This window comes from Narcine bancroftii, chromosome 1, assembly GCF_036971445.1.
Source record: "Narcine bancroftii isolate sNarBan1 chromosome 1, sNarBan1.hap1, whole genome shotgun sequence".
Taxonomy (NCBI): Eukaryota; Metazoa; Chordata; class Chondrichthyes; order Torpediniformes; family Narcinidae; genus Narcine; species Narcine bancroftii.
Window position 1 is genome coordinate 95,361,209 of NC_091469.1, and position 26,397 is coordinate 95,387,605.

Consider the following 26,397-nt stretch of genomic DNA (forward strand, 5'->3'; position numbering starts at 1 on the left):
TTCTGAATTAACATCCCATGTGGGACCTTGTCAAAGGCTTTACTAAATTCCATATAGACAACATCCACAGCCTTTCCTTCATCAACCTTCTTGGTAACCTCCTCAAAAAATTCTACAAGATTTATTAAACATGACCTACCGTGCACAAAGCCATGCTGACTGTCCTTAATCAGCCCATGGCTATCCAGTTACCTATATATCCTATCTCTCAGAACTCCTTTCAATAATTTACCTACTACTGACATCAGGCTCAGCGGCCTATAATTTCCTGGTTTATTTTTGGAGGCATTTTTTAAACAACAGGACATGTGCTAACCTCCAATCCTTGGAGGATAAAGATATTTTGAATATATCTGCTAGGGCCCTTACAATTTCTTCACTAGACGCCCTCAAGGTCTGAGGGAACATCATATATGGCCTGGGTGATTTATCTACCTTTAATCACTGTAAGGTAGCAAGCATTTCCACCTCCTTAGTCTTCATATGTTCAGGGACCCTTTTTGTTTCCCTTCCATCCATATGCCAGTTTTCTGACAAATGTTGTCACTTACTATCCATTTACTCTTAATATACTTATAGAAACCCTTCGTGTTTACCTTCACATTGTCGGCCAATGCAACCTCATGTCTTTTTGCCTTCCTGATATCCTTCTCGAGTATTTTCTTGCCTTTTCTGTACATTTCTACTACCTCATTTGCTGCTTGTTCCATGTAAATGCTATACACTTCTTCTTAACCAAATTGCCAGTATCCCTTGAAAACCAAGGTTCCCTATACCAGTTAACTTTATTCTTAATCCTAACAGTGACATGCAAACAAATATAGATAAAAAAATAAAAAGATAAATAAATAAATGTTGAGTCTTCAGTTGTAGCAACTGCAGAGCTCAAGAAACACAACTTATCAGAGATTAGACAACTACCAACTGTTTTTTTCTTTTAAGTAATCACGTGCTTCATAAAGAGGAGTGATATAAGCTCGCACAATAAAGGGGAGTGATGTCAGTGCGCTTCATAAAGGAGAGAGATGTAAGTGTGCTACATAAAGATGAGTGATGTCAGTGCATTCCATATAGGTGAGTGATGACAGCGCGCTTCATAAAGGGGACATGTCAGCGCCCTTCATAAAGGGGACTTATGTCAGTGCCCTTCAAAAAGGGGAGAGATGTCAGCACGTTTCTTAGAGGGGACTGATGTCAGTGAGCTTCATAAAGGGTAGTGATGTCAGCACACTTCATAAAAGGGACAGATGTCAGCGCGTTTCATAGAGGGGAGGGATGTCAGTGCATTTCATAAAGGTGAGTGATGTCCACGTGATTCATTAGAGGAGTGATGTCAACGCACTTCATAAAAGGGACTGATGTTAGTGGACTTCAGGAAGGTGAGTGATATCAGTACGCTTCAAAAACGTGATTGATGTCAGCGCGCTTCATAAAGGGGAGGGTTGTCAACGCGTTCATAAAGGGGATTGGTGTCAGTGTACTTCATAAAGGGGGCTGATGTCAGTGTACTTAATAAAGGTGAGGGATGTCAATGCCTGATGTCAGCGTGCTTCACATAGGGGAGTGATATCAATGTATTTCATAAAAGGGACTGATGTTAGTGCGATTCATAAATGTGAGTGATGTCAGTACACTTCAAAAAGGGGAGGGATGTCAGTGCATTTCATAAAGGGGACTGATGTCTGTCCGCTTCATAAAGGGGAGGGATGACAGTGCACTTTATAAAGTGGAATGATATCAGCGCACTTTTTAAAGGTGAGTGATGTCAGCGCACCACATAAAGGGGACTGATGTCCGTCCACTTCATAAAGATGTTTGATATTAGCGCACTTCATAAAGGGGACTGGTGTCAGTGTGCTTCATACAGAGGAGTGATGTTATCGCGCTTGAAAAAGTTGAGTGGTGTCATTGCGCTACATAGATGTGAGTGATGTCAGCGTGCTACATGAAGGGGACTGAATTCAATGCACTTTATGAAGAGGAGTGATGTCAGCGCACTTTATAAATTTTATTGATGTCAGTACTCTACATAAATGTGACTGGTGTCAATGCATTTTATAAAGGTGAGTGATGTCAGTGTGCTTTATAAAGGGGAGTGATTTCAGTGCATTTCATAGAGGGGATTGATGTCAGTGCTTTTCATAAAATGGAGTGATGTCAGTGCACTTTATAAAGGGGACTGATGTCATTGTGCTTCATAGAGTGGAGTGATGTCAGTGCACTACATGAAAGGGAGTGATGTTAGTGCACTTTACAAAGGTGAGTGATGTCAGAGCGCTACTTAAAGGGGACTGAATTCAATGGACTTTATAAAGGGGACTGATGTCAGTGCATTTTATAAAGGGGAGTGATGTCAGTGTGCTTCATAAAGGATAGTGATGTCAGCATGCCACATAAAGGGGACTGATGTCAGCGCACTTTAAAAGTTGAGTGATATCAGTGTCCTTCATAAATGTGAGTGATGTCAGCGTGCTTCATAAAGGGGATTGAAATCAGTGCACTTTATAATGGGAAGTGATGTCAGTACGCTACATAATGGGGAGTGATGTCAGCGCACTTTATAAATTTTTTTAAAAACTTTATTTATTCGTTCAAAAAACAAATAATATATGACATATACTGCAATTAAACAAGAACATTAATATTATTTTATATAGGAAAAAAAAGAAAAAAAAAGAAAATAAAAGACCCTCCCTTCAACCAACTCTCCTAAGCAGAGCCATAAAAAAAGAAAAAAGAAAGAATATTAAAGAAAAAAATTAAAATATACGTATTAAAATCTAATCAATATAAATTGAAATGTAAATATTCTGAGTATAACAGCCACTTATTAATTAAAAAATTATAATTATTATGTGAAATATATGTAATTTTTTCCATTATTAAACAATATTTCATCTCATTATGCCATCTATTAATATCAATCATATTTGTATCTTTCCATGTACTAGCAATACATTTTTTTGCTATGGATAAAGCTAAATATACAAAGGCAAACTGGAATTTATCTAATCCCAAACAATTCAGAGGTTGCAAACTACCGAATAAAAATACTGTTGGATCTAAAACTATTTTAATCTTATACAGGTATTCTAAAAATGATTTAATTTCTTCCAAAAGGATTGTATATGTATACATAACCAAACAGCATGAAAAAAAGTTCCAACCGTATCACCACATCTAAAACACAAATCTGATTCATTAAAACCATATTTTTTAAATTTTTCAGGTGTCAAATATAATTGATGTAAACATTGTAATTAATCATTGCATAACGAACATTTATCAATCTAGTTACACTATCATAACAGATATCTAAGCAATCATCTTTAGAAAAAATAAAACCAATATCCACTTCCCATTTAATTTTAGTTCTATCCCAACCCTTTTTATTCATACCATCCTGCAATATTTGATACATAAATGAAATATAACCCTTCTCTGGTACCTTCATTAGAAAAGTCTCAAATTTAGTCATTTTAGGTAAAATGATATCTCTACCGTCTGCAAAGAGTAGTTCACGGACAAGTTTCTCTTGTGTCTTGGTGTGAGCTTGCAGGCGCCTCAGATTGAAGAGACTGCCATCTGTGCGGTACCGGAGGTCTTTCATGCCGCTTTAGTTGCCCATTCAGAGCCAGCTCTTCAGCGCTTGACGTCCTGTTTTGCGGAAACTGCCAAAATATTTGGCCTGGAAGTCAGCCTGAAGAAAACTGAGCTCCTCCATCAGCCAGCTCCCCACCATGACTACCAGCCCCCCCACATCTCCATCGGGCACACAAAACTCAAAACAGTCAACCAGTTTACCTATCTCGGCTGCACCATTTCATCAGATGCAAGGATCGACAACGAGATAGACAACAGACACGCCAAGGCAAATAGCGCCTTTGGAAGACTACACAAAAGAGTCTGGAAAACAACCAACTGAAAAACCTCACAAAGATAAGCGTATACAGAGCCGTTGTCATACCCACACTCCTGTTCGGCTCCGAATCATGGGTCCTCTACCGGCATCACCTACGGCTCCTAGAACGCTTCCACCAGCGTTATCTCCGCTCCATCCTCAACATTCATTGGAGCGCTTTCATCCCTAACGTCGAAGTACTCGAGATGGCAGAGGTCGACAGCATCGAGTCCACGCTGCTGAAGATCCAGCTGCGCTGGGTGGGTCACGTCTCCAGAATGGAGGACCATCGCCTTCCCAAGATCGTGTTATATGGCGAGCTCTCCACTGGCCACCGTAACAGAGGTGCACCAAAGAAAAGGTACAAGGACTGCCTAATGAAATCTCTTGGTGCCTGCCACATTCACCACCGCCAGTGGGCTGATATCGCCTCAAACCGTGCATCTTGGCACCTCACAGTTTCACGGGCAGCAACCTCCTTTGAAGAAGACTGCAGAGCCCACCTCACTGACAAAAGGCAAAGGAGGAAAAACCCAACACCCAACCCCACCAACCAATTTTCCCCTGCAACCACTGCAACCGTGTCTGCCTGTCCCGCATCGGACTTGTCAGCCACAAACGAGCCTGCAGCTGACGTGGACATTTACCCCCTCCATAAATCTTCGTCCGCGAAGCCAAGCCAAAGAAAAGAATATCTCTACCAAACATACATTTTACCAAAGATCGAATTTGATAATAAAGAAATAAAGAATTCTTATCAATTCCAAAATCTTCCCACATCTGATTAAAAGATAAAAACTTACCCTCTTTAAAACAATCTCCCAAATATTTCACACCTTTAAATCTCCAATGCAATAAATTTTGATTATGTATTGAAAAAAAAATAAGTTGATTATTATACAACGGAGTTAAAACCAATAATTTACCCCTAGAGCCTATAATTTTATTTTTCTTTATCCATAACTTCATTAAATGTTTTAGTATAGGCACACTATATTGTTGTAACAAATTTATATTCCACCTAAACAAAAAATGATGTACTTAAAATTCAGAAATACTTGCCATCTCAATTTTAGCCCAACTAGGAGGCCGTACCAAATCCATCAATGAACTAATAAATTTAAGTTGGGCTGCCTCAAAATAATTTTGAAAATGTGGTAAATGTAGTCCCCCTAACTCATATTTCCAAGTTAATTTATTCAAAGCTACTTTCGAAAATTTACCCCTCCATAAAAACTCCCTAACAATTTTATTGAAATCTCGAAAAAAAAAATGTATTAAGTAAATACCGAATAGATTGAAACAAATATTGTATACGCGGAAAGATATTCATATCAATTGTATTTATCCTTCCCATTAAATTAATAGGTAAATCTTTCCATTTAATCAAATCAGTTTTAATTTTTTTTCATTAACGGAGCATAATTTAATTTATATAAAGATTAATAATTAACATTCAAAATTATACCCAGATATTTAATTCGATCTGTCCACTTCAAATTAATAATATTCTTATAAACTGAATAATCTCCTTCACTTATCAGTAATATTTCACTTTTTTCCCAATTAACTTTATATCCAGAAAGACATCCATATTGTATTAAACACTCCTTCAAGTGCAAAAGTGACTGAGCTGTGTTTGTTAAATACACCAATACATCATCAGCAAATAAATTAATTTTATACTCCTCGTCTAAAACTTTCATACCTTGTATCCGTGTATTTTGTCTTATCAACTGTGCTAAAGGTTCAATCACTAATGCAAACAAACCTGGTGATAAAGGACAACCTTGATGAGTTGATCGAGTTAACTTAAAGATTCCGAAATCAAACCATTTGTCAATACTCTAGCTACCGGTTTACTATATAGAGCCCTAATCCAACCAATAAAAGAAGGACCAAACTTAAATTTCTCCAAAACTTTAAACAAAAAATTCCATTCAACTCTATCAAATGCTTTTTCTGCATCTCAAGATATCACCATCTGGTGATCTAAAGATTGTCGAAATCTATTAATCAAACTAATCAAGCACAAAATGTAATCTGAACCATATCTATTCTTTATAAAACCTGTTTGATCCATATGAATCAACTTTGGTAAAAATTTATCCAATCTATTTGCTAATATTTTAGCTATTATTTTATAATCTACATTTAACAACAAAATTGGTCTATATGAAGATAATTTCAAAGGATCCCTATCTTATTTTGGGATTACTGTAATTAAAGCACTAGAAGAAGACTCAGGTAATTCATAATGTTCTCCAACTTGATGTAATACATCCCAAAACACTGTAGATAAATCATCATAAAAATATTTATAAAATTCAACTGAAAATCCATTATCACCAGGCGATTTACCGTTCAGCATTTCCAGCATAGCCATTTTAATTTCTGAATCAGTAAATGGTTCTTCTAACTCAGGGGTGTCAAACTCAAATTCACGGAGGGCCAAAATTAAAAACTTGGACTAAGTCGAGGGCCAAACTAAATATTTATTGAAAATTTTCAAAAACATATGCATGTTTTCTCTTCTTTCAACATATGTAATGTTAAACTTTAGGATATAACTTTAGGAGGATAATGTTACAGGTCAGGAGTAGGTAGCTCAAATTCACCCTTTGTTTGACCTGAGGGAAACATATTTGGTCCCTGTGGAGATGTAGTCAGCATTCACAGGCTGTGTCCATTTTGGCCTACATCAGGACTCAGCATTTCCTGCTCACTCCTCAAGCTCTAGGCCTCTATTCACCCTCAACCCACCATCCCTCTACCTGACTAGTCCTTTACCCAACCTCTACACAACCCTCACTCCACTCGCTCTGCCTCTACCCACCCCATCCTATACACGCCCCTCTACTGCCTCTCCCCTCAACCTGTTCCTCCCTCTACCCATCTCTCACCCTCTAATAACCCCTCCCCTACTCGCCCTGCCCCTCCCCTTTTACCTCTTCCCTATCCACCCTTCCTTCTACTCATCCCTCCCTCTAACTGCCCCTCGCACCACCATAACTTCCACTGCCCATTACACCTCACCTACACCCTCTGCCCACCCCTGCTTACCCACCTACTCAGGCCCAGCGTGCTGCCAATCAGCCTTTGTGGACAGCCACCATCTCTCTCTTCACGTGAACCAGCCGTCCCTGGGGTCCACGCGGGTGCAAGCGCTGAAGGCCGTGGCGATCGGGAGAAGTGCGCTCGTGCTGTGGAAGGGCCATCCGGTGCCAGTCGCGCAGCGCTCGCACTGCCCGGGGGCCGTGCGCAGCCTGCCATGCCTGTCACGCCGACAGGAAATCACAGGCGCTCACCCATCCGCCGCACCGCTCGACAGGTGGGAGAAGTGACTGGTTGCGCGGGGAGCCTTCCAACTGGCTTGCCGGCTGATGACATCGACAGACTTCTCATGTTACAATTTCTCGTGTTACAATGGGGAAGGATGTGCAATGAAGGGGGAGGATGGTGGGGGTGACATTACCAAAAAACAGCATCGGCTCTCGCTGCAGGGCGGGCCACCTCTAATACACTTTTGAAATGATCTTGCGGGCCAAATAAGTTTGACATGTGTGTTCTAACTCCTGTATATCTCCATACTCTAACATTGGTAAATTCAACTGTGATTAAAAAAAAATCAATCAATCCAGTTTCCTGTTTTCCTTCAGATGTATATAACTTTTTATAAAATAAATAAAATTCATCATTAATCTCATGATGTTTATAAGTAATAAGAGAATTCCATCTAACAGCATTAATAGTCCTCGATATCTGTTCTTTCTTTAATTGCCACGCCAATACCTTATGAGCTTTCTCTCCCCATTCATAATACCATTGTTTAGTCCTATTAATCACACATTCAAACTGATAAGATTGCAAAGTATTATATTTCAATTTCAGCCTAGATAATTCTATTTTCTGATTTTTTGCAACATCTTTCTGGAATTCCTTTTCTAACTCATCGATCTGTTTCTCTAATTGAAGACTCTGATTTAATCGATTTTTTTTTATTTTTGAAGTATAACTAATTATTTGTCCTCTCAAATAGGCTTTCATAGCATCCCATAATACAAACTTACTTTGAACAGAGTTAGAATTTTCTTTCAAAAAAATTAATTTGTTTTTTCAAAAAATCAATAAATTCCATATTTTTTAACAACATTGGATTAAAGTCCAAAATTCACTAAAAATCTTACAATTCAATTTGAGAATACATCTTGCCTTTTCCTCCATTGATTGTAATTCAAAAGATAAATTTTATGCATCAAAATTGCTACACCTTTAGCTCTCAAATTAAATGAAGAAGAATATACATGCCCAATCCAGTCCCTTTTTAATTTCACGCTTTCCTTCACATTCAAATGTGTTTCTTGTAAAAAGGAAATATCAATTTTTATTTTCTTAATATACGCCAAGACTCGCTTACGCTTAATCAAACTATTTAATCCTCGAACATTAAAACTGGCAAACCTCAACTTTGACATATCTACTATTATTAATAAATACCAATAATATCTTTATATAAAAACTCAAATCAATGTATATAGGCCCTCCAATGAAAAAAATCACAAATTAAAAACTAAAAAAATAAAGAAAAAAAAGAAAATTCCCCCCCCCCCAAAAAATACTACCATAAGGTAGTAATTCCCTAAACAAAAATTGGGTGTGGGTCACCCAATCTCTTCATTGTCTAGATGACTAGTAAAAACTTAGTGCAAATCTCTCCCTCCCCAGCCAAACAATGAATAACATCAAAATATCATAATAACAAAAGAAAAAATAGAATAAGAAAATTCTTCTTTTCATCCAGAAGATTCCAATCACGAAGATCCCATTTCAGAAGAAGTTGAACTCTTTCCATTCCCGTTTTTCCCATTTCTGCCATTTCTTCCTTTTCCAGAGCAACCAGATTTTTCTTTAGGCGATAATGGTGGACTTCGTCTTTGTCCTCTTATATCTGGCAATGAATCAGCAAAAATCATTGCTTCACAATCAGTTTCAAAAAACCAAAATTGATAGTCTCCGTAAAACACCTTCAATACTGCAGGGTAACGAAAAGTAGACATAACCTTTACGCCACAAAACTTCTTTAACTGGATTGAATCAACGTTGATGTTGAATGACCTCTTGACTCAAATTAGGACAAAAAAAGACTCTGCTATTCTGAATCAATAATGGGATTTGTCATTGTCTCGCATTTTGTACTGCAAGTCGAAGTATTGCTTCTCTGTCCAAATAAGTCAAACATCGAATTATTACCAGTCTCATTGGTTGACCAGCTGATGGTGTTCTTCTTAAAGCTCTATGGACTCTTTCCAGTACCAATCCCCCAGAGAAAAATTCTTGCCCTAATATTTGCGGAATCCAGTCTTTAAAGAAACAAAGAGGATCTTGTCCTTCTATACCTTCTGGCAAACCAACAATTTTCACATTATTCCTTCTGCTTTGATTCTCCAACTAATCTATTTTTTTCTTTCTAGCTCCTTCTCACGTTCTCCTAATTCTATGATTGATTTTTCCACCTTCAACACTTTTTCTGTGTTAGAAGTCACTTGTTGTTAACAGTCCAAAAAAGCAGTCTGAATTTTTAAAAATTCTTCATAAGATGCATCCACATGTGTCTTAACCATATTTAATTCTGAACTTATACCAGCATTCATTTGAGCCATTTCATTCATTTGAGGTGTCAACAAAGGTTTTATAACATCTTGAATAACTTCACTTAATTGCATACACTGTGATTCAGTGAAGCTCAGCTCTGCTCTCTCTGAAATAGTGGCAGAACAAGGTAACTGCAGCTCCTGCTACAACTCAACAGAAGGCATTTAAAATTTTTTACTGCTGGTCTGGACTCCCAGTGACAGCACTCCGACTTCCTCAGGGAGTCACCGCTGGTCTTCCCCCTTATCTCGTTGTTTTTTCATCAATTCACGAATAAAAACGATTTCTTCAGATTGAAATACTACCTGATGCATTTCCAACAATGGAGTTGTCTTTCTGTGTGCTCCCTCCATTGAAATCGAAAGGCTTTCCAAATCGGGGTCCACTTCTTGGGAACACGCACCTTCTTCTGGAGAATGGGTAATTCCAGCACCATCCTTCATTTGGTGAGTAACAGTTTTTTTTTCAGCCCCCACAGGCAATCTTTGGGGTTTAGACAATGAAGAGATTGAGCCTGGGGCTGTATCAAGTTGTCAAGGCCCCAAATCTTCAGCACTTTGAAAATGCAACTTCTTATGAACTTGAGGTTCAGTCTTTTTACCATTAGTGGCCATAATAATTCCTTAATACTTTAAACTAAAATTTAAAAAGTTTAAACTTGAAAACAAAGTGTTAAAAAACAGGTATTTAAAAGTCTGGGCAGAGAGGTCGAGATTGCACGTCTAGACTCTGCGCCATCTTGCCACACCCCCCACTTTATAAAGTTGAGTGATGTCAGTGTGCTTCATAAATGTGAGTGATGTCAGCGTGCTTCATAAAGGGGACTGAATTCAGTGCACTTTATAATGGGAAGTGATGTCAGCACGGTACATAATGGGGAGTGATGTCAGCACTTTACATGAAAGGGAATGAGTACAATGCATTTCATAAAGGTGACTGATGTCAGTCTGCATCATAAAGGGGAGTGATATCAGTCTGCTTTTTAAAGTTAATTTATCTCAGTGCACTACATAAAGGGAACTGATGTCAGTGCACTTCATAAAGGTGCTTGATATCATTGCGCTTCATAAAGGGGATTGATGTCAGGGCGCTTTATCAATGTGAGTGATGTCAGCATACCACATAAAGGGGACTGGTGTCAGGGCTCTTCAAAAAGGGGAGTGATTTTATCGTGCTTTATAAAATTGAGTGATGTCATTGTGCTTCATAAAGATGAATGATGTCAGCTCACTTCATAAAGGAGAGTGATGTCAGCACATTACATAATGGGGACTGATGTCAGCACGTTATATAAAGGGGACTGAATTCAGTGCACTTTATAAAGGTGACTGATGTTAATGTGCTTCATAAAGGGGGCTGATGTCAATGTGCTTCATAAAGGGAAGTGATGTCAGTGCAGTTTTTAAAGGGGGTGAGTGATGTCAGCGTACTTCATAAAGTTGAGTGATGTCAGTGCGCTTCGTAAAGGGAAGTGATGCAGTGCCCTTCATAAAGGTGCATGATGTCAGAAAAGGGACTGCTGTCAGTCTGTTTCATAAAGTGGAGTGATGTCAGTGTGCTTTATAAATTTGAGTGATGTTAATGCAGTACATAGAGGTGAGTGATGTCAGCATGCTACATAAAGGGGACTGAATTCAGTGCACTTTATGAAGGGGACTGGTGTCGGTGAGATTCATAAAGGTGAGTGATGTCAATGTGCTTCATAAAGGGGAGTGGTGACAGCACGCTTTATAATTTTTTTTGAAAATGTTATTTAAGAATTTTATAAAATATGATAAAGAAAGAAAATACAAATATACAAAAATATGGATATATAAAACAAGAAAAGAAAAAATATATTAAAAAAATAAAAATAATGGTAATATCCCCCCACCCCCTTCCCTCCCTCTAGTAGCTACACTATCTTAACCCTCTCCCCCACCCCTTAGAGCCTTACAAAAAATTATACATTTAAAATTAATTAATCAACATGCCAACTCTTTATATAATGTTTACTTAAGATCAATAGCCATAAAATCCAAATATAAATTCCACATTTTAACAAAAAAAATAATTATTTTGCAAATTTTTTCCAAATATAAACATGATTTCAGTTCATTACGCCATCTTTGTATATTCAATTCCACATTATTTTTCCAAGTTATTGCTATACATTTTCTTGCAACCGCTAACCCTAACTGCAAAAATGCCAATTGTGGCTTATCAGCCAATCCCAAAGTAATAGCATTCATGTAACCCAATAAACACATCATTGGATCTATTTGCAAATGACTTTTAAATAAATCACTCAAAAATTTAATAACTTTCTCCCAAAAGGATTTAACTTTCTTACATGTCCATTCAAAATGCTTAAAAGTATGTCTTTTCTCCACATCTAAAATGCAAATCTGTTAAACTAAATCTATATTTCTTCAACTTCTCAGGAGTCAAATGTAATTGATGAATAAAATTATAATTAACTATACTATATTTCACATTAACTAATTTTGTAACACTATCAATATACATATTTGACCATTCCTCCCAAGACAATTCAATATCTAAATCTTTCTCCCATTTCTCTTTTGTCATATATAGCCCAACTTTATCCATCTTTTCTTGCAACAACCTGTATATATCCAATATAAATCCTACGTTTTCTTGTCAACCTTTAAAATCTCAAACTTAGATTGACTTGGTAAAATTAATTCCTTACCAAATTGTATTCGCAAAAAATTTCGAACTTGATAATAAGCAAAAATAGAATTTGCAGAAATACCAAATTTCTCTTGCAATCTATTAAATGTAGAAAATTTATCCATCTCAAAACAATCTTGTGTAATACTAATTCCTTTCAATTCCCAATTTTTCAAATAAAAATTGTTTAAAGAAAACAGAATTAGTTTATTCTGATATAGCGGTGATTTAATTGAAATTTTCCCTTTTGAGCCTATAAGTTGATCCTCCTTATACCAAATATCCAATATATGTCTTAATACTGGAAATTTATATTTTTGTAACAATAAAGGATTCCATTTATAAATAAATTGATTCATTTCTTTTTCAGAAATTTGATCCAATTCAACTTTAGCCCAGACAGGTGGTTGTTGAACATCAAACAACCTATTAATGCAGTTCATAACAGTTTTGAAAATGTGGTAATTGAAATCCTCCCCATTCGTATCGCCATGTTAATTTATGCATAGAAACCCTAGACAATTTACCCTTCCATAAAAATAACCAAATTACTTTATTTAATTCTTTTAAAAATTTCTTCAGTATCACACATGGAATAGATTGAAAAAGATATTGTATACGAGGATAAATATTCATTTTTATACCATTTACTCTCCCAATTAAAGATAATGGCAAATCTTTCCATTTCCGTAAATCAATTTTAATCTTATTCAACAGAGATATATAATTCAAAATATACAAGTCCTGATATTCTTTATTAACTATAACTCCTAAATATTTAATCTTATTGGACTATTTAAATTTAGTAGTCTGTCTACAATCTAAATAGTCCTCACCTGATATCAGCAATATTTCACTCTTCTCCAAGTTAACCTTATAATCTGACAATATACCATACTGATTTAATACATTTTGCAGCACCCTCAAAGATTCTTTAGGATATGTTAAATATATTAAGATGTCATCAACAAACAAATTAATCTTATACTCTTGTTCACCTACTTTGATATCTTTAATATCCAAATATTGTCTAATAGCTTGAGCTAAAGATTTTATTACCAAAGCAAACAATGCTGGTGAAAGAGGACAATCTTGTCTAGTTGATCGAGATAATGTAAAAGCCGATGAAATCAGACCATTCATCATTATTTCTGCTGCAGGATTAATATATAAAGCTTTAACCCAGGTAGTAAAGAGCTGTCCAAATTGATTTTTTTCTAAAACCTTAAATAAAATTTTCCACTCAACCCTATCAAAAGCCTCTTCCACATCCAACGCCACTATCACTGGTTGATTAGCTTGTTGTCTAGCAGCATTAATTATAGAAATTAATTTAGTAATATTATCAACTGAATATCAACCTTTTATAAATCCAGCTTTGTCAACATGTACTAATTTTGGGAAATAATTAGTCAATCTATTAGCTAATACTTTCACAACAATTTTATAATCTACATTTAATAATGATATTGGTCAGTAAGAAGACACTTTTAATGGATCTCTATCTTTCTTTGGAATAACGTCCTTGAAAACAATTTTGGAAATGAACCCATTTCAGTTGCCTGTTTCAAAACTTCCATTAAAATCATTAAATTCTTTATAAAATTCTTCTGTAAACCCATCTTCACCCGGGTACTTACCTCCCAGCATTGATTGCAGTGCTTCCTTAATTCCAATTCCATAAAAGGACTATCTAAGTCATTAATATCCTTCCCAGTCAATGATGGCAAATTTAAATTAGCCAAAAACAAATCAATTTGCTCAGTATTTTACAGCAGAATTTTATAAAGAATTTTCAGATTTATAAATTTCATTATAAAATCTAAAAAATTCCTCATTAATTTCCTGAGGTTTATCTCTGAATCGTTCCTAATTGAATTAATGTTTCTTGATGCTTGTTCCATTTTTAATTACCAAGCCAAAACCTTATGTGCTCTTTCACCTAACTTGTAATAACGTTGTTTTGATCTTTGAATCATTTTTTCATATTTATATGATTGCAAAATATCATATCGTAATTTTAACTTAGATAAATGTATCTTATTATTTTGCAATTCACTACCAAAATCCTACCACCATTAACAAAAAAAATTCCCATAGAAACAGTACTTTCTTATTTACCAAAATAGCTACTACTCTGGCCTTGGAATTAAAAGATGAAGCAATCACATGTCCTAACCAATCTCTTCAATTTCAAACGTTCCTTCTCAGTTAAATGAGTTTCTTTCAAAAATGCTATATCCACCTTCAACTTTTTGATATAATCCAATACACGTTTCCGCTTTATCGGGTGATTTAACCCCTTAACATTAAACGTTGCTCAATTCAGATTGCTCATTATCACCTAGAGAGTGGCACTTAACAAAGCACTGCAATCAATGCTGGGAGGAAAGTACCCGGGTGAAGATGGGTTTACAGCAGAATTTTATAAAGAATATAATGACTTTAATGGAAGTTTTGAAACAGGCAACTGAAATGGGTTCATTTCCAGAATTGTTTTCAAGGACGTTATTTCAAAGAAAGATAGAGATCCATTAAAAGTGTCTTCTTACTGACCAATATCATTATTAAATTTAGAGCTCCCCCTCTAAAACTAATAAAAATCCCCAAAAGAAAAAAAAACAACTAAAACTTCCCCCCCTTACTTACTAACCCAACAACTAAAAATACAAAGACAAAAATTCCCCTCCAACCCCCCCCCCAAACTGCAAAGCAGTACCCCCCTGATCAACTGGGTGTGGTCGATACCCCTAGTGGCAGATGACTTCGAATTTAGTGGGGTCATCGACCTCTCCCCGGCGAGACTTCTAAAAGAAAATAGAAAAAGGTTCATAAAATCATTGTTCAGTCTGCTTTATAATATCTTCCGTCACATTAACCAGCTGTAGCATCTCCATCTTCTGCAGTTCACTCTCATTTCCGTTCTTGACTTTAGGAACGTTAACTGCTGGCTTCTTGGAGAGATCAAAACTCAACTTGTTATCTGGTAAAAAATTAGCGAAGATTAAAGCATCTTGACCTTTCTCAAAAAATTGAAATTGCAATGGCCCTTAGAACACTTTCAGAATAGCAGAATATCTAAATGTCGACCTATAACCCTTCTGCCACAACATTGTCTTAGCTTGACTAAAATCCTTACACAACTGTATAACCTCCTGACTTAAATTCTCATAAATGGAAACTCTACTACCTTGAACCATTATTGGATTCTGATGAATTCGAGCTTAAGATGCAAAATCGTCTCCTGATCTTGATATCTTAAACATCTAAGTAAAACTGTTCTCAGAAGTTGTCCTGGGAAAGGCTTTCTTCTCAACGCTCAGTGGGCCCTGTCCAGTTCCAATCCATCTAGAAATGCTTCCGTCCCTAATACTTCTGGAATCCATTTACGAAAAAAATTTGTAGGATCTTGAACTTCAACATCTTCTGGTAGTCCAATTATCTTAACATTATTTCTTTGATTTTGATTTTCCAGAGAGTCAATTTTTTTGCATAATCATACTCTTCTGCATATCCCAACCAGATACTGATTCTTCCACTTGGTCCATTCTATCCTCATCATTTTTACATCTTTCCTGTACTTCATCTACTGCAATCAAACACTCATTAATATCCTCTTTGATAGCAGCAATTTCTCCATGCACATCAGATATTTTGCCTTTCACTTCAACAAATTGTTCATCAATGTTATGAAAACCAGTAGTTATATAAGTCATAATATTTTCATTCTGTTTTGTTAACTCCTCAAACATTGTAACTACATCAGGTCCAGGTGAAGGATTTGAAGTAGGTGAAGCAACAGACTTAAAAGGAGAAGCCATTTTTGTAGTTGTAGTTTGAGGCCTACCTTCCATTGCTTCAGCTGCCATTAATAACAGTTCCTGATCTTCTTCATCAAAACATTCAATTTGCTCTTCTTCATCATCTTCAGGTATTAAAACGTCCTCTCTTGCCGATCTGCTGCGGGTCTGAACCCCAGTCCACTTCAGACCAACTTCTTCAGCCTGTCGAGGAGCAGGCCCCCCCGCAGCACAAAACTGATCTAGGACCTCACGAAAATGCGACATGGGGCGCATGCGCATTGGGCCAATTGCATGATAGCATACACTCGCTGGCACATCAGCGCACATTGGAACATTACCTATAGTGCTGTCCCACCCATACCCTTGTACGGCCCCGCTATACTCACCACCCTCGGCCATGCTAATGGCACTGCTCTCGCGAATGTCCTGGTCGATGTTGGCACCATCTTTAGTCAGTTGAGTTTTCGGAGACAGCAATCTTCTTCCAAGTTCATCTGGAGATGTCCTCTGAGGCTTGGATTCCATGGTTAATCGATCCTGGTGCTTCTTCAGTTTGGTAGGCCCAGTTTTTTCACTCTTTCCCACAACTTTAATATTTAACTTCTTTTGATTCTGACCTCTTCCTTTCTTCATTTTTCAGCGTCAACACTAAATAATACATTTAATACACTTTTAAACATTTTGAACAGTCTTTATAACTCAGACATTAATTAATCCTGCCAGGGAGAGACAGACCATTGTCTTTGTTCTACGCCATCTTGCCACGCCCCCATGCTTTATAAATTTGAGTGATATCAGTGTGCTACATAAAGGGGATTGATGAAAGTGTACTTTATAAAGATAAGTGATGTCAGTGTGCTTCATAATGGTGAGTGATGTCAGTGCGCTTCATAAAGGGGAGTGATGTCATCATGCTTTACAAATTTGTGTGGTCAGTGTGCTACATAGATGTGATGTCTTCATGCTACATAATGGGGAATGAATTCAGTACACTCTATAAAGGGGACTGATGTCAGTGCACTTCATAATGATGAGTGATGTCAATGCGCTTCATAAAGGGGTGTGATAGCAGTACATTTTGTAAAGGTGATTGATGTCAGGACGTTAAATAAAGGGGACCGATGTCAGTGTGTTTCATAAAGATGAGTGATGTCAGTGTGTTTCATAAATGGGGCTGATGTCAGTGCACTTCATAAAGGGGAGTAATGTCAGCACGCTTTATAAAGGTGAGTGATGTCAGCGCGCTACAGAAATGGGACTGGTGTCAGTTCGCTTCATAAAGGGGAGTGATGTCAGCACGCTTTATAAATTTGAGTGATGTCAGTGCGCTACATAGAGGTGAGTGCTTTCATTGCGCTTCATAATAGGGAATGATGACAGCATGCTACATAAAGGGGAGATTGAATTCAGTGTGCTTCATAAAGGTGAGAGATGTCAGCACATTTCATAATGGGGAGTAATGTCAGTGCGCTTTATAAAGTTGAGTGATGTCAGTGCGCTACATAGAGGTGACTGATGTCAGCGAGCTTCATAATGGGGGCTGATGTCAGTGTGATTAATAAAGGGGAGTGATGTCAGCGTGGTTTTTAAAGGTGAGTGATGTCAGTGTAGTACATAAAGAGGACTGATGTCAGTGCAGTTCATAAAGATGTTTTTTTAAAACTATTTAAGATTTTCAAATTACATAAAAATGATACATAAAAATAATAACAAAATAAGCTAAACTAAAACAATATAAACCCACCCCACTTTCCCTCCCACCCTTAGCATGCCCCGCAAGGGGAGCAAAAAATATATATATATCAACCAGCTCAAACATAAACTCTATAATATCTTAAGATATTTTTAAACGCATACATTCCAAATAAGGTGACCACACTTGAACAAAAAAAGAATAGTTGTCATGTAAGTTATGTTATATTTTCCATATAAATACAAGATCTCAATTCATTGAGCCAAAAATTTGTATTTACTTCTACATCATCTTTCCAAGTAATCGCAATACACTTCCATGCTACTGCTAATGCTAGACAAACAAAAGCTATCGGAAACTTGTCCAACCCCAAACCAGTCAGTGAAACAAGATAACCCAGCAAACAAAAAAATCTGGATCCAATGGCAATTTAATCCTAAATAACTTTTCAAAAATACTCTCATTTTTTTCCCAAAATGGTTAGACTTTATCACAAAGCCAAACTGCATGTAAAAATGTACCAGTATAGTCCATATCTAAAACATAAATCTGAATTACTGAATCCATATTTTTTTCAGTTTCTCAGGGGTCAAATACAACTGATGTAAAAAATTATAATTAACCAAACACTATCTTACATTAAGTAATTTAGTCACCCCATCTTGGCACATTACTTCCCAATCCTCTTGAGGTATATCATAAACTAAATTGCCTTCCCATTTATTTCTAGATTTATTTAAATTTGGTTTATCCATATTATTTTGTAACAAAGCATACATATCAGATATAAAACCCTTTTTTAACATATGCAAAATCAAAAACTCAAATTTTGTTAATTCAGGTAATTTCATTTCTCTTCCATAATTATCCCTTACCAAATCTCAAACTTGATAATATACAAGTAAAGAATTATCTGATATTCCAAATTTTTATCTAAGTCAATTAAAAGAAAGAAACTGTCCTTCAAAACAATCTTCCATCACCTTTGTACCTTCAGATTCCCATGCCTTTAAATATCTATTATTCATTTAAAAAGGAATAACCCTATTTTGATATAATGGAGCTTGAATTGATATCTTACCTATAGCAGAATTCCTTTTAATCCAAATCCCTAATTTTTTTTTGGCTTGGCTTCACGGACGAGGATTTATGGAGGGGTTATGACCACATCAGCTGCAGGCTCGTTTGTTGCTGACAAGTCTGATGCGGGACAGGCAGACACGGTTGCAGTGGTTGCAAGGGAAAATTGGTTGGTTGGGGTTGGGTGTTGGGTTTTTCCTTCTTTGTCTTTTGTCAGTGAGGTGGGCTCTGCAGTCTTCTTCAAAGGAGGTTGCTGCCCGCCGAACTGTGAGGCACCAAGATGCACGGTTTGAGGCGATATCAGCCCACTGGCAGTGGTCAATGTGGCAGGCACCAAGAGATTTCTTTAGGCAGTCCTTCTTTGGTGCACCTCTGTCTCGGTGACCAGTGGAGAGCTCGCCATATAACATGATCTTGGGAAGGCGATGGACATCCATTCTGGAGACGTGACCTACCCAGCGCAGTTGGATCTTCAGCAGTGTGGATTCGATGCTGTCGGCCTCTGCCATCTTGAGTACTTCGATGTTGCTGATGAAGTCGCTCCATTGAATGTTGAGAATGGAGCGGAGACAACGCTGGTGGAAGCGTTCTAGGAGCCATTGGTGATGCCGGTAGAGGACCCATGATTCAGAGCCGAACAGGAGTGTGGGTATGACAACGGCTCTGTATATGCTAATCTTTGTGCGGTTTTTCAGTTGGTTGTTTTTCCAGACTCTTTTGTGTAGTCTTCCAAAGGCGCTATTTGCCTTGGCGAGTCTGTTGTCTATCTCATTGTCGATCCTTGCATCTGAAATGTTTTAAAACAGGCATGTTATATCTCTGTAATAAACCAGAGTCCCACTTAAATATAAACTGATGGACCTGAGACTGAGGTGTGGCATGATGGCATAGGAAGAAGTCGTGTAATTCGACCTCTCCCCAGTTGGACTAATTAATATCCGATTTTTAAAACTTGGAAAGTTTTAAAAAGAGTCTTTAAAGGTGTCTGAAGATTGAAGGAAGAAAATGACTACTAATATGAAGAAACCAAAAGCTCAATTACAGGAGTAACTACCTTACAAGAGTGCTGAAGAATTGAGGCCTACTCACCAAAATGAAACCACGGAGTCACAGATCCAGCTCCCAAGTCACAACAAACTCCTGGTCGGATCAGTATGACACCGGCGCCTACCTTTTGGTCGCAATATGTATCCGGTACTGTTGTCCACCTGGCCGACTCAAATACGTGCGCTTTTAATGCCGGGTGGGCGGATGAGAATGCCAAGCAGCATCTTCTGATTACTCCGCACAACCCCGCAACTGTGTCTGGTGGACCTGACACACGCGGAGGCCCATCTGAAGATGTGACTGCACTATCGTTGGTGCTGCCAGGCATGCACGGTGTGTCATGAGATTGCGACTTGTTGGATAGGGTCTGGGTTGTGGGGAGACCCAGCCGGCAATGGGCTGAGGAACTCGGCCCTGCGTAGGTGGGTGTCCAGGCCTGCAGCCGAGTGACCTGGCCGACGATGAGCACAAGTGAAGAGGAGGAGGGACGTCCTGCCTTGTCAGAATGGAGACAGGAAGAACTTGTTTCAGACATTGCAGTTAAAGAAGGTAGGCTTCAAGGAGGAATGGGGGAACCTGGTTTTGAAGCAGTTTTTACAATTTTGGAAGGGATTGCTCATCAAATGGACAATACGCCATCACAGATGTCTTCACAAATTCATCAAGGACTTATGGATATGAAAGCTAAAATGAACAGTATTTGTGAAGAAGTGTTATCTGTAAAGAAAGATATGACCGTTGTTAAAGCTGATGTTAATAGATGTTTGAAAGTGGTAGATACAGTACAAGATAATTTCAAAAAGATTGAAGGGGCATTTCATGATTGTAGAGATCAAGTGTAACAGAATAGAGAAAAAAATAGAAGAAATGGATGATTCTTTTGTAGGATTGGAGATTCAGAAGAGGGAACTGCTGAAGAAGATTGAGTCTTTGGAAAATCAAAGTCGTCGGAATAATGTGAAAATAGTAGGACTTCCGGAAGATAGCGAAGTTCAGATCCAGTGAAATTTTTTATGAAGTGGATTCCAGATAGATTGGGTGTGGAATTTTTCCCAGACAGTTTGGAACTGGATAGAGTGCATAGAGCACTGAGGAAGAATCCTTATCTGGGTCAATCACCTCGAGCTGTTCTACTTCGTTGTCTGAGATATCAGGATATAGTGATAATTTTGAGTTGCTGTTCAGGAGGCTTGGCAAAATCAAACTCCGATGATGGTTCAAGGCAATGGAGTTTTTTTCTATGCTGATTTGAGTCAGGAGATTATTAAGAGGCATAAGGAATTCAATTCAGCAAAAGAAGTGTTGTGGAGAAAGGGGTACAAGTTTACTTTTCGGTACCCCGCTGTGTTAAAAGTTTTCTATAGGAACTTTCAATCTCAGATTTTGAGAATGACCATGATGCATTAATTTTTGTTCATTCTTTACCAGCTGTGGAGGAGCTGATCGACCATTGTCACCTAAGAGGAGGATGTCTGATAAGAGAAATGGGAATGGGAATGGAAAGAAGGGAGAAATGTCAAGGAGTCTGATTGATATTGAAGATCCGGAACAATCTTTGGGACTTGAATCATTGAGAATATGATTGAGATGGACAATTGTTTAAAAGTTCGACTGGAGGGGTGGATGACTCTAAAACTTTCAAAAGTCATCTGCCACTAGTGGGGTTTTTTTTAACCACACCCAGTTAATTGGGGAATTACTACATTGGTGTAGTTTTGGGGAAGAATTTTTTTGGGTGTTTTTTATATTGTAGGGTATTTTTTGGATTTTACTTTAGAGAGATTTTTTTATTATTTGAGCAAGGAGAGATTTTTTATTATATATATGCATGTGAATTGTGAAAATAATAGAATTTGTTTTAGTATAAAATGCCTAATTTGAATTTTGTGACTTTTAATGTACAGGGATTGAACCAGTAAGTGTAAACGTGTGTTGGCTTACATTAAAAAGATGAAGGTTGATATTGCTTTTTTGCAAGAATCACATTTAAATGAAAAAGAACATTTAAAATTGAAGAGAGATTGGGTAAGGCATGTAATTGCTTCTTCTTTTAATTCTAAGGTGCAAGGAGTGGCAATTTTGGTTCATGAGAAAATACCATTTGAACTGGAATCATATTCTGAAACAGCGGGTCAAATTTTAATGGTGAATTGTAGGATTTTTGCAAAATCATGGACACTACTGAATGTTTATGTGCCTAATGTAGATGATGAATGATTTATATCTGAAACTTTTCTAACATTAAATCAGGTTAAGGAAAACATCTTATTTGGAGGGGATTCTAAATGCGTTTTAGATCAATTACTGGAAAAATCTCCGAAAAGTAAAAAGAAATCGAAGATGGCTGTGCAAATGATATCTTTGATGAAAGATATGAATTTAGTTGAGATTTGGAGAAGATTCAATCCAACAGAAAATGATTTTTTGTTTTATTCAACTAGACATGATTCATTTTCCAGAATAGATTTGTTTTTTGGAATCTGCTCATCTTCAAGCTTGAATTACTCGAATTAGTCAGACCGAATATAAGATAATGTTCATAAATATGTTTGATGTCAGTGTGCTTCATAAAGAGCACTGATGACAGGGCATTTTATGAAGGTGAGTGATGTCAGCGTGCTTCGTAAAGGGAAATGATGTCAGTGCGCTTTATAAAGGTGAGTGATGTTAACATGCTACATAAAGAGGACTGATGTCAGTGCACTTTAAAAAGGTGAGTGATGTCAGTGTGCTTTATAAATTTGAGTGATGTCAGTGTGCTACATAAAGGGGATTGATGTCAGTGCACTTTATAAAGAGGAGTGACGTCAGTGCACTTTATAAAGAGGAGTGATGTCAGCACGCTTCATAAAGGGGAGTGATGTTACTGCGCTTCATAATGGGAAGTGATGTCAGTGCGCTTTATAGAGTTGAGTGATGTCAGTGCGCTGCATAGAGGTGAGTGATGTCAGCGCACTTCATGAAGTGGAGTAATGTCAGTGCGCCTCAAATGGGGAATGATGTCAGTGCACTTCATAACGGTGAATGATGTCAACACGATTCATAAAGGGGAGTGATGTCAGTGCACTTGATTAAGGGGAGTGAAATCAGTGTGCTACATAAAGGGGACTGATGTCGGTGTGCTTTATAAAGGTGAGTGTTGTTGGAGTGCTTCATAAAGGAGAGTTATTTCAACGCACTTCATAAAGGGGATAGATGTCAGTGCACTTTATAAAGGTGAGTTATATAATTGCGCTATATATAGTGGACTGATGTCAGTTCACTTTATAATTGTGAGTGATGTCAGTACATTACATAAAAGGGACTCATTTCAGTATGCTTCATAAAAGCAGTGAAGTTAGCGCGCTTCATAAAGGGGTGTGATATCAATGCACTTTATAATCGAGAGTGATGTCAGCACAATTTATAAAGTTGAGTGATGTCAGTGCTCTTCATAAAGGGGAGTGATGTCATTGCGTTACATAAAGGGAACTGATGTCAGTACGCTTTATAAATGGAAGAGTTGTCAGTGCGCTTTATAAAGTTGAGTGATGTCAGTGCACTACATAGAGGTGAATTATGTCAGCACTCTACATAAAGGGGACTGATGCCTGTGCGCTTCATAAAGATGTTTAATGTCAGTGCGCTTCATAAAGGGGAGTGATGTCAGCGCGGTTCATAAAGGGAAATGATGTCAGTGTACTTTATAAAAGGGAGTGATGTCACTGTGCTTCATAATGGGGAGTAATGTCAGCACACTTTATAAAGGTGAGTGATGTCAGCACGCTACTTAAAGGGGACTGAATTCAGTTCACCATATAAAGGTGAGTGATGTCAGCGCACTTCATAAAGGGCACTGATGTCAGTGCGCCTAATATGGGGAAAGATGTCAGTGCATCTCACAAAGGGAAGTGGTTAGCGTTCTCTGCCAACTTGCCAGTAGGGAAGCAATGCCCTCTATCAACCCACATGGGTCTGCAAACGTGGGCCTCTCCTGGCCCCCCACCATTCGGTGCCGGCCGATCAGTGCAGCGACCTTGCCTGTCCAGCTATGTGGTCCCTTGGTCTGCCACACTTCATAAAAATGAGTGTCTCAGATGTTCAGGGTGAGCAGTTCCATTGGTCATTCAGCATTCTCACTGCTCATGGGATAAAGGTATTCCTCAGTCTGGCGGTGATGGATCTGATATACCTGTATCTCTTGTCCAGTGGGATCAGCTGAAAGATGCTGTGTGCAGGCTGGAAGGAGTCCTCAATGATTTTGCACACCACCTTCCGATCTCAACCCAGATAGAGCACGTTGTTGTTGCCGCTGAAGCTGACTACTGTTGAGTCATCTACAAACAATGATACTGTTAATGCTGGATCTGTTAATGCAGTCATGGGTCAGTGGCGTGCTGAGCACACAGTTCCGTGGTGCGCCAATGTTCAGCATGACAATGCTTGACATTCTGCTACTGAGCTGAAAAGACTGTGGTCTTTTCTTTAAGAAAGACTATTGTTGGACACTGACACAAGAGGCATCAGATGCTGAGTACAAGTGAAAATCTGCACAAAAATATTTCTAGGTCAGTTGAACTAAAGCAATGTGTCAGCATCGTTAAGTGATTAAGCATTCTAAATTCATTAAATATTAATTTAATATTTATCCAACTTCCTATGAGATACAGCAAATCTGAAATTATCTTTGTGTTCAGATTGAAATTGTCTATCATAATCCCCAATTTTTATTTCAGCAAAAAAAATGTGGTCCAGTGTTATTAATGAGCAGCATTGAATGAATATTCAATATTCATCGTTCAGGATATAATAGCTCTACTGACCTGACGGATGTTTTGACAGTGAAATTCATGCAGTGTGTGTACATTAAACATGCTGTGAGTTTAATGCATCCAACAACTTGGATTGCTTGGTTGCTCTCTAAAAGGTTCAACAGCAATTTAGAACATCAAGTTTACCTGCCCTTTTCAAGTTACCTCCCTCCCAGCTATGTCTTTACCAGTTTACCAGTTATTTCCCTTAAATAAAGTGAGACAAGGTGTGCTAGTATTCATTGAGGTCTCTCTAAACTTGCTCTGAATTAATAGATGGTAATAGTCCCACAAATTCTCCCTCAGTCTGCAGGGTCCAGAACGACAAGGTGAATGATGTTGCATATCTGATGATACTGTGTTTTTCCTCAATTTCAGGTCATTGTTGTCATGTGCTTCCTTATTAGAAGACTAAGTGACATTTTTATATGACACCTTATGAGATGATGCCCCATATGTCCTGTCTAATTAATCCAATGAAACAGCTGCACTAGACTGCACAAAGGTGCTTTGTCTCCCTCACATGTTTCAGTGGGTATGGCAAGCATCTATTATCCTTGGCACATCAACTTTGTGCAGAATATAAAGTAGATATCCAAAAGACAGAATACTGGTATTTCTATTGAACTTCTCTTGCAGCTTTCTCCTCTCATCTTGCTAAGACATCCACCAGATGCTGGACCCTGCCTCATTTAGCTGTAACATTTTACTCGACTGTAATCAGGTGTTCATCTGCAGGGCATCTCAATGAGCACTCATTCACATCCACACGAAATGATTGAGAGACATAGCGATCTGTAGTGGTGAACTTGAACTATTTTTTCTCAGTGGGTATAGATAATGTGAAGTCAAGCACTTAAGGATTGATAACAGATAACTGTCCCCAGTTTGGGGATAGACCATGGTGTTTTCTGTATGATTCCTTTGACTATTGATTTAACAGGAAACCTGCTCATCGTTAGCTTTTATTCAAGCAAACATAGAGGCTGTTGTTACATTTCTGACAAAAAAATCAACCCAGACTCTTTGAATGGAGAATGTAGACCACCTCTATGTCCTTTGTGGTTTCATTGTTTACTTTTGACAGATTACACATGTTGATACAAAAGCTTCTCAATCTTTGTCAATGTACAATGCTACTACCATCTGACCATAATTCATTTAACACTTTCACAGAACAGTGGGATATTTTAAAAAATTGGTCCACTTCAGACATTGCTGATCAGTAAACAATTTGTTCATGCTTTCATAAATGTAAAAAGGTTGCCTCCTGTGGTGGAAGAGTCTAGGACAAGAGGGCACAAATTCAGGATTAAAGTGCAGAAGCAGAACAGAGATGTGGAAGAATTTCTTAAAACAGAAGGTTTTAAATCTGTGGAATTTGTAACCACAGGCTGTTGTAGAGGCCAGGTCATTCAGGTGTATTGAAGGCAGAGATTGATAGGTTCTTGATTAGGCAGGGCATTAAAGATTATGGGGAGAAGGTCAGGTAGGGGGATGAGTTGGAGAATAGACCAAGTAATGATTAAATGGTAGGGCAGACTCAATGGGCTGAATAGCCTGTTTCTGTACTTATGTTTTATGATCCTTTGGTCTCCTAAAATGGTTGTAGATCAATATTTGGGTTCTTATCTGCATTGGTTGGAGCTTTAAGAGTGTGTTTTATTTCAGGAGAATTTTTTCTATGTTTTCTCAACAAATTCAACAGCTGCCAGTATAAAGTCATTATTGTGTTTGGAAATATCAGGTTTGGTG

General features: G+C 37.7%; 1 long non-coding RNA gene across 1 annotated transcript in view; it reads left to right on the top strand.

The window, feature by feature from the left end:
* The first annotated feature begins 1,282 nt into the window (after positions 1-1,282).
* The window catches only part of LOC138761140 (uncharacterized), a 91,160-nt gene continuing 66,045 nt past the window's right edge, over positions 1,283-26,397 (top strand). Inside the window, exon 1 of the long non-coding RNA XR_011356139.1 lies at positions 1,283-1,379. This is a non-coding gene — a long non-coding RNA (uncharacterized lncRNA). The remainder of the gene's footprint in view (positions 1,380-26,397) is intronic.